The sequence below is a fragment of the Diuraphis noxia genome, unplaced genomic scaffold (genome assembly GCF_037042655.1).
Source record: "Diuraphis noxia isolate RWA-SAM2 unplaced genomic scaffold, SU_Dnox_SAM2 contig0003, whole genome shotgun sequence".
NCBI lineage: Eukaryota > Metazoa > Arthropoda > Insecta > Hemiptera > Aphididae > Diuraphis > Diuraphis noxia.
Window position 1 is genome coordinate 28677295 of NW_028301713.1, and position 13287 is coordinate 28690581.

The 13287-nt window shown below is 28.6% G+C and overlaps 1 protein-coding gene across 5 annotated transcripts in view; it reads right to left on the reverse strand.

Annotated features, from left to right (window-relative positions):
• Pde6 (phosphodiesterase 6) overlaps positions 1–4713 on the reverse strand; it is a 99889-nt gene extending 95176 nt beyond the window's left edge. For all 5 annotated transcript variants that reach the window (XM_015524560.2, XM_015524561.2, XM_015524559.2 and 2 more), the window contains exon 1: positions 3870–4713. The gene's annotated coding sequence lies outside the window, so the exon portion shown is untranslated. The remainder of the gene's footprint in view (positions 1–3869) is intronic.
• Between the last annotated feature and the right edge of the window lie 8574 nt (positions 4714–13287).

Here is a 13287-nt window from a genome sequence, read left to right on the forward strand (position 1 = left end):
TTTAAAATAAAATAAAATTATGTCAATAGAATCGGATTGTGAATTTAAAAATGAATATATTATTTATATTTTGAATTTCAAAAAATAAACTAGAAATGGAAAAAATACACTAAAAAACATATTTTTTTATTTATCAAACTATTTCAATGTTTTTTTTTTTTTTTTTTTCATATTAAGTAGGTACTAAATAAGAACTCTGGCACTGTGGCAGCTTCAATAACCATTATTGAGTTTTGAATTTAAATAAAGATGTTATTTTGACAGAATGATGTAAATATATAGTTAGGATCAAAATAAATAACTGATAATAATTAATTGCGATCAAAATATTCAATGAATCAAAGAATAAAAAAAATTGTATGTTGGATCTGAGTTTCATTCAATAAAAAAATTGTATTAAAATAAATTACGAAATTAAATTATTTTCTTTTTAATAAAATAAACCAATGTTTAAAAAAAAAACATCTATTGAATTAAAATAATCTGTATTTGATCTGTAGTTGTTTTCACAATAAGCATAATATGTGTGAAAAAAATATGTATGTATATTATATACAGGACATGAAGACGTGAAGATAAAAGTCACCCTCAGTAACATTCAGTAAACTAATACAAATTTATTTTATTTAGTATGAATTCCATATAATATTATCATTCTATTTTTGAAACTTTTAGTTAAACGCTTAGATCATATATTATATATTAGTATATGGTCTACGGTTAAATGTATCTACACCATGATATATCTATGATTATATAGTATAAAAAAATGTGTACATATATTTAAAAAAAAAGCTAATTCAATGGAAAAAGTAAAACTGAAATTTCAAAATTACTATATTATCATGATATGCCTAATTAATAATAAATACTGTCAGAGTTTTAATTACTTCAAAAATCATTTATGTATAAAATTAAAAATGAATAACAGTAAATGTTGATTGTTGAATATAAAAATATAAATTAAATATACACTAGTCTTGCACTCAATAAATTTAACCATTATAATAATGTATAGTAAAATATTAATAACTAACCATTAAGATATGTCAATATATTATTAAACACTTAAGGAATATAAATATTGCCGTGTAAGATAATATTTCATATTATTTAAATTGAAAGGAAGGCCAATACAGTTATTCTTTAAATTTTTAAAGAGAAAATAGTATAATCTCGATATCTATAATTAATAATTAGATCAAGAAGTAAACAACTTATGGACGTTTAATAAGACATAACACCTTCATACCCAACGTAATGGAATGAAGAATCAATGGACTCAAAGTAAGGGGAATTCCGAAGAAGACATCATACGTAGGAGAAATGATTGGAATGGCAACTAGTGCAACGGTATAAAGACAATATAGTGTAAAGAGAGATTGACGGAAGTTCACTTTTCCTATGAATCTCTGGAAAACATTAAAAATTAAAACTTATATGTACTAACAAATAACTTATGATAAAGTGCAATCTTAGCCATAAACATGTGACATTTTAACATAATTCAAATATGGATAATCCACCAATAAAGAATCTAAACCATATTATATAGGTATCTGCCCAATTATTCGGATTACAAAATAATATAAACTGAGTAGATATTTTCAATCACACAAACTCTTTAAATGTATTTAAATTCACAAACTTATTTCATTTTAGATTATAAATGGAGCGATAAATCTGGTTAATAATTCACATTAATGATAGTTATATATTATTATTATTATTATTTGTTTTTGATTTGATTTTTTTTTTGGGAAGCGGTAAAAATGCTCAAAAAGTTCCAAGGTAAGAATTGTATCAGTAACCCACACACCCACAACCTGCTTGTAACTTGTTTTATTCTTTTTCTCTGTATTATAATTATAATTATAGTTTTATACTAGAAGCGTTAAAAATTAAAAAATAATTATATTTATTGTACATTGCAATATTATATTTATCATTTATTAAAGTTTTGTTGTAGACTCAGACAATTACGTATAGAAGATTATCGTAAAGAAAACATAAAGGTATAGGTAACTTAATAATAGTTTTAAATTTAAATTGACGTCACAAATTATAATACCTACCATAATATAAATATAAAGTTTGATTAAAACTGTTATTAATGAAATTTTTACTATAATTTATTAACTAGTTATCATAATGATATAATATATAGGCGCACTAATATTGCATACTTCTACAATAATTGCATTATTATATATGTTAAGAAAATACACATTGACCTAGGTGATAACCAAGTATAGATAGTGCATATAGTATATAATTTTATAATTTACACATGGTTTATTTACAATGAATTCTGATGCATAACCTAATACCTGTACATTTTAATCGTTATATCATCGTGTAATATTTTATAACTTTATTTAAACAGTGATTTATTATTTTATTCAAAATATATTATGGTATATCATGTAGAGGAATAGTGATAACAATATTATAACCATAAACACATTTTTTTATACATTTGATTTTTTGCATAAAATATTACAAAAGTATTTGGTATACTCGTACTTTTCTTTAAAAAATAATTTAAATAAGTTCTACTTCTTATATTTTTTTTTTATTATTATTTGAATTTAGCCTCGGCAACTATGGCCATTGGCAACAATGGGTTTAACTCTAAATTATTTACAATAAGTTACTTATTAAATTACTTCTTATATTATATTATCATATAGGAAGGTAATTAATTGCAAATATTAACTTAACTACCTATATAAAACTATGAAAGTTTACACCTTTAATAAACGTATAAATTACACAGCTATATATCAATTTAACAACAGCATATAATATTATAATAATACATTTATTAAATATTTTGAAATCAGAAAATTTTTTCAAAATCACATTTCAATAAAAATAAGATAAATCATTTATAAATTCAAAAACTACTTTAGAATCCAGATTTTAGTCATAATATTATTGTTAGTAAGTCCCACATTATGATAAATCGGTTTTTTATTAACTCGTTTTGCTTTTTATGGTCAATTGGTAACCTACCTATATATATCATATATTGATATATATTGCGGATATATTGCGGATATAACAATATAACATAACTTTTATACACCTATAGATAGTTATTACATGTTATGATGTATTATAATAAATAGGTACAGACTCCCGCCGGCCGCCACACATTCAATTTTGGGTACATATACAAAATACTGTTGTGGCCCTTATAAAATATTATTTAATGAAAAATAAGTATTTTTATTAAAATTTCCAAAATTACAAATTAATTTCAGCGGGCCCCTATTCTCGGTCCAATAGCCAATCCCATTATGGGAGGATGGGGGAATTGGGAAGATAGTCACTATAAAAAAAAATAAATAAATAAATAAAACTAATTGATTAGTTTTAATGATGATATTTATGTTCAATATAATTTGATTGTTTTTTAAACCAGTCAAGTACCAAAAACGTACTTTTTCGTAAAAACAGCAACCGCGTACTCACAGCATGAGTATACTAGAATATTATTGTTTTTCTGTAAGGCTAGGTAGTGAAATTTGTGTATATTTTGTATTATATGTATCGCTTAAAGTGGTAATATAGTATGGTACTGTAATAGGGATTATGTGACTGATACAAGTTTAACTTTTAAGTACTTATGAAAAAAAAAACAAATATCTCCGGTAATCTATATAGGTATAGGTTCGACGCAGTCCGCGACGGATCTAAACGTACAGATACGCTGCGTGAGACAGTTGATCCATTAAATTAGACCTCCCCACCAAAAAAAAAAAATTACCACCTTCGTGATTGCAATGACATTTTGACGTCAAACTGTCTCGTAACCAAACACCACCAACAACAACAAATATTATAAAAAATAGGATTCCTACTTGTGTGTGGACACGTCTCTAATGGGCACGGAACGACTGCAGCAATCGGCGGCCGGCACGTGGTGGTGCGGTGGCTGCAGCGGAGACGCACGGACAGCGACCGTCGTGGTTGTGGCCGGCGCTACGACGGACACCGGTATTGCCGGCGGCGACGGCGGCGCCTCGACCGGTGCGTGGACGGCGGTGGACGTGGTTGGACGGCCGCTGCCGCATGACGGCTATGCGTAAACTACGCGTGGTGACGATGCGGATTTTTCGATTCTCCGTCACCGTAAATTAGTATAGCGGAAAACGCGATCGGAATCGTCGTCCGGCAGCGGCGGCGATGACGATATTATTATTGTCTATGGTTACAATAGTAAATATAAATATCGTTATAGCACGTGCGGCGTAATAATATTGTGGTAGGTGCTTATTGCGAAACGGATGATGTTTTGCAGAAACACACGCGTGGGCTAACGCACGTGTGCCTACTGCGATGTCACGTCACATAATATAATTGTAGCGCTAGACCGGTTGTGTTACTTTCGCCCCGCAGTGGCCGGCCGGCGTGAAAGAAAATCTCACCGATATATGACACGACGATATTAAGTGGTATGTAATTATCGTATGACGGCGCAGGTCGGTCGTAGTTGTGGGTGGGAGAGGGTGACTTGGTTGCCAATTATTAACTGGTAATAGTTATTAAATTATATATTATTATATCGACGACGACAGTAAAATATTACAATTGTGTCGATCGCGCGCGGAATTTCGTGCGGCGGTGTGTCGTGTGCGTGTGGCGCGCGCGACCGGAACGTACGTCAAGTGGGCGCCTGGCCGCGACCGTTACGCTGTGTGTACTGCACAGCTCGGCGCTGGGATCATTGCGTTTGCCGCGCGCGCCAGTCGTCGTCGTCGTCGTCGTCGTCGGCGGCGGCGGCGGCGGCGAGCGGTACGGTGTGCTTGCGCGCTAGTGTGTTGGTGCGTTTGCCGGTGAAGCGAAGGCATGAGAGAGAGTGATCGCCGGACCGGTGATGGGCGAGCGGAGGGGAGTGGTGGGACGGCGTCTGTGAGCGAGAGAGAGAGACACGAAGCGCGCGACACGTCAGCCACCGCCGCCGCCCGCCCAGGCGCGAACCGTTTCTCATTCCCCCTCATCACCCCGGCTACATATACGCTAACCACGCGCCCGGCCACTCCATCGGGCTTCGTCCTCAAGCTGCGGCTGTAGCAGCGAAGCACGCGACGGTGATCCTCCCGTTGCCACGGGTGACACAAGCGTTGCGCGCGCATCCTCGTCCAGGGATAATTTTTCCCATCCCCTAGTCGCCGACGCTCAAACACTGCAACTGTCACGTCTCTCTCGCTCCTCCACAATCTCCACCACAACCCAACACCGATCGCTCGCTCGCTCGCTCCACGCAACCCCCAACCCTCGCCAACCCGCGGTCGACCGTTTGTGTGGGACGAGCGGGGCAGAAGCTTTATTTTTATATTTTTTTAGCGAATTTTTTTTTCCGTTTACCCTCTTTTCGTACGGCATTTAGCTAACGTACCGTGCCTCGTTCCACACCCCGTCACACACACACAACTCGTAAGTTACTCCGACGGAGAACGCGGACCTCACTGTAGGCGGTTGGAGTGCGTGCGTTGGGCGATCGTCCAGAGCGGACGAAATTTATAATTTCCAAATTAGTTGCTCTATTCCTCCGCTTGACCAATTGACCACAAAGTTATTTGTTTGGGGGGGGGGGATGCTTTAGTTACTGCCTGTGCGGGGTAAACGTCGTATAGGCTTGTAGTGTAGAGTGGGTAAGCTTGAAAATAATCGTAATATTTCCGGTCCTGAAAAAAAATGATAAGTGGGTTATTATACTTATTACCGGTTTACATTCGTCAAGTTTTCGTTTATTTATTTTCAAATAACAGTTCGCGGAATTAATTCATTTCTGCCGTTTCGCCACCGCCGCTGCTACTCAGCCCATCACGTGGGTTTTTCAATTCTGCTGCATTTGTAGTCTGTTGACCCTATCCATCACAGGCACAATACCTTTAAAATTACGTCAGTCCTTACTTTCTTCACACAATTTGATCGATTTCTTTTATTTATTATTTTGACAAAATAAACGTAAAATAAATTTTAACCAAAAATCGAAATATAGTTCACACACAATAATAATAGACATAGGTATTATTTATTATATTATTATTATAATTAATCTAATTGCAATAAAAATCGCACATAATAATATAATTAACATTTTAAGATTAATAGGTCGATACAAACATAAAGCTTTTATTTGGTTTTCTGTTTGTATTAAATTATTATACTTTTTATGTATTTTACACTTACGTTGGTAATGTTAATTTTACCTACCCATTTACCTATTATGAACACAGCTTTCAGTTTCTTCGATTGAATAAAGAGAGAAAAACTGTTTAAAAACTTGAATACTCAAATACTTAAAATCGTATTACAAAAATTTTTTTTTTTATTTTATTCTACATTTTGAGATAATCATCATTATTGAACACTACCAATTATAATAAACTATAACAACAAATATGAATTGAATGTGGTAATTAACATAAATAGATTCTTTTATGTAATACAATAAAAAAAATTTAAATGCATAAACTTTGCATAGACAACAAAAGTGGAGAATATTTAAAAATTTATAATTTTAGAAATATCATGAATTCAGTTACCTATACATCTATTTATAATCAAAAAATTACAAAAATAGAATATCACGGTCAAATTTGTATCAAACATATTATATTTTTTGCTTATGATTTATTTATTTTTATTTATTTTAAGTGTTTTTCAAAATTAGTAATATTGTTACCTACCATCATTTAAAATGTTCCAATTATTGAAATATTAATAATAGACCTAGCTTTCACAATATAAAATATACTATAATCATATTAGGTTTAATAAACCGTTATATTTTACACTCTTTACAGTTTATTCGAAAATAATAAGTAAAATTTTGTGTTTATTGTATTTACTTAGGTTCATGAAAAATATTATATAAAGAAAGAAATTACTATGCTGTACAGTTATTATCTCGTAATTCAGTAAATCGTTATAATATATATATATATTAAATTTGAATTCAATAATTATTAGAATTATATTATTATTGTTATTATTATTGTATACATGATACTTTTTATTATTATTATTATTTCTGAAAATTTAGAATCTGTATTTCATAACACGATAAGTAAAAAATATGACAGACATAACACTGCATACATAATAAAAATAACACATAAAGCACAAGATGACAGAAATCATCCAGTGATGGTAACCTCCACTACATAATATTCAAAAATGATTTTGAGCGAAGACAGTCTGTCAGCCTATAAATTACCAAGTATATTTTATGATATATTAATATATCTTTTATACTTCTAGATTATTTTTCAACTGGATTATTTTTTGACTAAAAAATTTTATTTTTTTATTATTATTATTGTGAACTTTCAGTATAAAACTAAAAAAATGCATTTATTATATATTAATGCCATATTATAATATTAATAATATTATTATTAATATTTTGGAAAAATTTAAAATTCAAATACGTAGTTATAAAAAATATCGTACGCATAATTTTACCTATATTATTTTTAAATTAACATTTTTTTATCTGTCCATTATCTTTTAGAGTAGTTATGCCTAGGTTTTCAACTTTGAGGGTGGTTCTGGTAGCAATTTGGTGATGAAAAAAATCCTATTATTTTCGAAATGAGGGAAAAAATGAATTAAATAAAACAGAAATTCTTACGCAAACCCAATTTTAGTTCGTTTTTTTTACCTGAACAACAATAATTTAATCAGACATAAATCGAAAATAACCTATAAAAGTGGGAATTTAAAATACCAATGAATAGCACAAAAAGATCTAAAATACTTTGAAAATTATTTCATATGCAACGAAGATACCATATTAAATAATTTAACAATAGTCAAAAATTTATCTGAACCTTATGTAAAATAAATTTTAAAATTTTAAATATATTAAAATAAGTTAACAGATTTATTTTAGGAACTCGAATAATTAAATTTAGGTAAATAAAGGTAAATCAAGACATAATTCTATAGAGTATTTCAATCTGTTAATGTAGCTAAATATTACCCAAACCATTTGTGAACTATTTAAAAAAAAATTTTAATTGTTCAAGACATTTTAAGAATAATAAATTACATTGCCATTCTAATTAATGCAATCAAAAAACTTTATTGTTCAAAAAATACTAAAAACGTTTTAGTTATATTTTTCAATTACTAAAAGAGTAAAGTTTAAATCAAATAATGCACCATAAAAAAATCAAAAGAAATCTCTCTACTGTAAGTAATGTATCAAGTGTTCTTATTATTCATTTATTAGATCACTATAATAAATAATATGTAAAATTTTAATTTAATAATTAATCGGAAATACGAAAAACTAATATGAGCGGAGATGGTTGACAGTGAGGCATGTCCAAGTATTGCCCAGGATGACATTTTTGAGAAAATTTAAAAATAATTGAAGATTGTGGACATAAACATAAATATAAAATAAATATTTTAAATAGATACTTACATATTATATGAAAGATTAAATTATTTATACCCAACATAATTATTGATATACAAATAAAAATAAAAACATTTATCTAACATCATTAAAATAATAATAAATGTTATGAAAATTGAATTAAAACAAAATTCTTATCTGATTATTATTTATTTGTGAGTTTCCCATGTACGGTTACGAATTAGGTTTGTACATAAATACAATGGGGTTTTATCGATTCCGCCGTTTTAACATCAATTCCGCTGGCTAACGATTCCAACCGATATTTGTTTATATTGATTCCGCCGGTTATCGATTCCAGCGAGCTTTTTTATTTATTGATTCGCCGGCTATCAATTTCGGTGGTTATTTGTTTATGTAATCCCACTGACTATATTTTTAATCAATAGTGTAGGACAGGTATAAGATCACCCAGTTTACCATATTTTTTTTAAATTGAATTATAAACATTTAAAAAACAAAAACAAAAAACATTCTCTTAAATAAAATTAATTAAAATAGTAAAATGTGGCTTGGTGAGGCGCGGTCGTACGCTCAATCTGCGGAAACGCACTGAGCGTACGTACCGGCCGCAGTTGCTAGCTCCCGGATGGGTGATCACCCGGGATTTTAAGCAACATATCCTTGCCACACACATACACAAACACGTGTTACAACCCTACCCACTTAAAAACCTACAAACAAACATACAAAAATAACCCCTACCGTACCACCCCACACCCAATGGCTTATGTTGCCGTGGGTTCTCCTTACAAAAAAAAAAATATGTTTTAAAATTAATTTAACTAACGACAAAACAGCAAAAATAATATAGTAAAAATAAAATAAATAAAAGTAAATAGTAATTAAAATTTAATAATAACATTGATTGATATATTTTTCAGAATAGTGCTTTGAAGCCAGTTTCATTACTTAAATCTATCAATTTTTGTATTTAAATATTCTTCAAAACTTGTTTCTATATATTTATTTTTTCTTTCATAATTTTTATTTTTACTTATTTTATTATTATCGAGCCCTCTATTACATAATATGAATCAGTTTGAATCTTTAAATTTAATACATGTGAAACAAAAATATATTAGGATGTGCTTTGTCGAATTGAGCATTAAGTAGTTTGTAGTTTGTTAGGAAGAAATTGAAGAAGACGCCCACATTTTTGGATTAAATTTTGATGTTTCATCAATATAATTATACTTACTTTTATTTCTAATACAATCAATGTACCTACGTGTAAAAAAATATGTTTACAATTTTATAGATTATATTGATTAAGATATATGAAAACCGATTCGATTAAGTTCAGTGGAGTCGATAGCCGGCGGAATCAATATATAAAAATTTCGGCGGAGTCGGTAGCCGGCGGAATCATAAGATTTTTTACAGATAAAAAGGTAATTTTGGCCAATCGATATGCGCCCAAATACAATCAATCATTACAATTAAAAATAATTTAGAAAAACTTTAAAATTCTTAATAACAATAAGTGAAAAAATTACTATTCGCTAAAAACCACGAAACGAGAACAGTTGCTAACATTTAATTTAATCAGATAAATTTGATACTCATACGCTTACTTATCACATTATTTAACTACAATCAAAAAGTCTAACGACTGACGTGATAAAAATAAAATATACTGTTTGATAAAATCTATTGAAGAAATAATAAAGAAAAGCTGATTTAATAGTTTTAAATGAAGGAAAATATACGCAGAGAAACGTAAACGAAAATTTTTACTAAAGACTTCGAAACCGTCAATTCAGACGTTGAGTTAGATACAGAAGAAGATAATCTAGAATACGATGTTTTGAATCGATAAATTCAACTTTGTTATGTTTATATTAGACATTTTAAAGGATATGAGAAATTTTATCAGACGTTATTTTTTTAACTGCAAACTCTTTAAAATCTATGCAATAAAATGACTTAAAACACTGGGTCATATTATTAATTATTACGACATAAATATTCCAAAATTATAATTGCTATTTAAATCAGTGACGTATTTAGAATGAATTTTTTATTATGATAAAACTTAAATTTTGGAAAAAATATCAATTAAAAATAATCACGAATAAAAATTAGTATTTTATTTAAATTTACGATATGTTTTGGTATATTCAGGTGTCAGGTCATCCAAAGCGAAAATAATTTAAAAATTAACCCCCCCCCCCACCACCAAAAAAAAATTCAGATCTAAGTACGCCACTGATTTAAATTACAACATTCGTCATCGATGTAATGATAACATTAGATAGATAACATATTATTTTAAATTCTTAAAATGTATTCATCTTGATACTCTTCAAGATTACTTTTCAAAATAAAGTAATACACACTTAGAACATTTTTTATCATATCAGGAAGGAACTGGGAAAATATTTCAAGTTAGAAATAGGATGAGTGTATGGATGTTTTATTAAAACGTATAGAATATATAATGACATTAATTCTTCATTTTCTTATAACTAATAAAATTTGTTGAACTGATTTTTGCAAAAACAAATTGTAGGTTAGGTTAGATTCTTACTTCACTTGAAATATGTGTATAAAAAATATGTTTGACATATTCTTAGGTTCCCGTTTTTGTAAGAATAAGGATAAAAAAAAGAGAAATAAGAAATAAATAAGAATAATAAACCTTGTGTTATATTAAAGAATAAAATATAATATTTTATTTTATTTTGTATTTTTTATCGATTTTATAGGATTTCGTAACGAACAAAAAAATCAAACTCAAATATGAATCCTTTTAAAACCTACCTGTAGATAACATTAATTAATGGTTACCTATTTAAGTCGTAACCTAATTAATGATTAAAAAAAAAATGAATTTTTACCTACTTTGTGTAGATGCAAATGTTGTACTAATATAATTTATTATTCGTGCAATTAGAAAACATTGGTACAATTTTTAAATTTTCATATAAAACACTTCAAAATCCTCTAGAGACCAGACACATATTAATCACTTAAAATATATTAAAAATTTATTTTTTACCTTTCCAAAACCCTTTTATCAATTTGTGTTGTTTTCCGACAATCAGCTTGGAACTTTTTTAACTTATGATATTATTAAGAGAAAAATTCCATTAAGAAACCCAACCATGTCGTCTAATCTCTTTTTTCCTATAATTATAATGTATATATTTTGTTGAACGTAAGTTAAAATAATTCAAAAATACACAAACAATTGTGAATTTATTGTGAACGATAAAACAAATAGTTATTAGACTTATAATTAGTACGTGCTCAGAATTTCCACCGTTATTTAAGATATCTACCGAACGAATTTGTTAAACCTAATTGTTCAAACTAATACAACATGATACCTTTTCTAATGGTTTGCATTTGTTATAAACGTTTCTCAGATTAAATTAAATTAATGAGTATAATTTATTATTATAAAGGAATCATTAAATAAATGGTAACAATATGTCGAATTTTACTTATACCTTATGGCTTATTTGAACATGAAATTTCACAATTTATAAAATATGAGATTAATCAACAAGTATAATATTTTGGCACTTGCTGCATCTTAATGCTAAGCCCGTAATTATTTTAAACTAGAAACTATTTAACAAAATATAATTTATATAGATTAATATTATTCCTCATAAATCATACAATTAGTAATTCAAAAGTGTGATACATAAAATAAACTAATAAACTGAGCTAATATGTAGAGGGATGGGACGATACTACTTTTTACCAATATTCCGATATAATACTATCGATAAAAAATCGATAACCGATACATTTGAAAAACAATTCACGTAGAAACTATATGATAACCTATTGTGTTAAGTTATTTTACTTTATTTTTACAAGAAATTTACAACTCTATCATTTGATACAATAAAAATAAGAGTTAAAAATATGTTATAACAAATCTGACAAAAAAAAAAAATGTCGGCTATTAACCATAGCAGTTGAAGCCTGTAAACCTTTAAATAAAAAAAAATCTGACGTGTTTGCATTATTTTGATTTTAAAAATTGTATCTATCATTCCGTCATTTAAAATAGTTTCCATGGTAATTTTTATTACATTACGGCCTATAATAAATATAATGTTATACTTCAAACGACTAACAGACAACAGTTACATAAAATTCAAATACTGTAGGGGCGTCACGGTCAGGATTAATGATAAATTAATTAATATTGCATATAATTAATTATTGCACAGCGGCACAAAAACCTTTATTTAAATAAAAAATTAACGTATGACGAAATATAAAAATATATCAAAGAAACATGTAATATATAAATAAGAACTCGACATCGGGCTACTCCACACACGATGGGTCGTCGAGACGAACTAACTATTGTCTAGTGTCTACCAACACAAACAATATAATAATCATAGTATCATATTATCACATCATTACATTATTATTTATAACTACAATACCTACCTTTTGTATACAAATAAAATATTCATGATTCAAATTTCTCGTGTTATTATTAGTCAAAATTAGTTTGATTCCCCAAATGATTTAGTGCCAACAACTGTAGTAATGTATTACTATTTAAAATATGAATAGTATTTATTTCAATTAAAAATTATTTACTTTTATTCAAAGTGATTTAAATTAAAAGGTAACACTCAGATATTCAAAATCAGTCTCTTTTATGTATATTATATATACTTATATATATAATTTATTTTTAACTCGTTTATATAACTTGGGTCAATTATTATATATTTTTAACATTAATAAGTTATTAATGTAATTTAAATAAAATTATCAAATATATAATACCTACAATTTTTTTATATATTTATCTAGATTTTCCAAGATTTTGATCTTATTTATTAATATATGCGTAA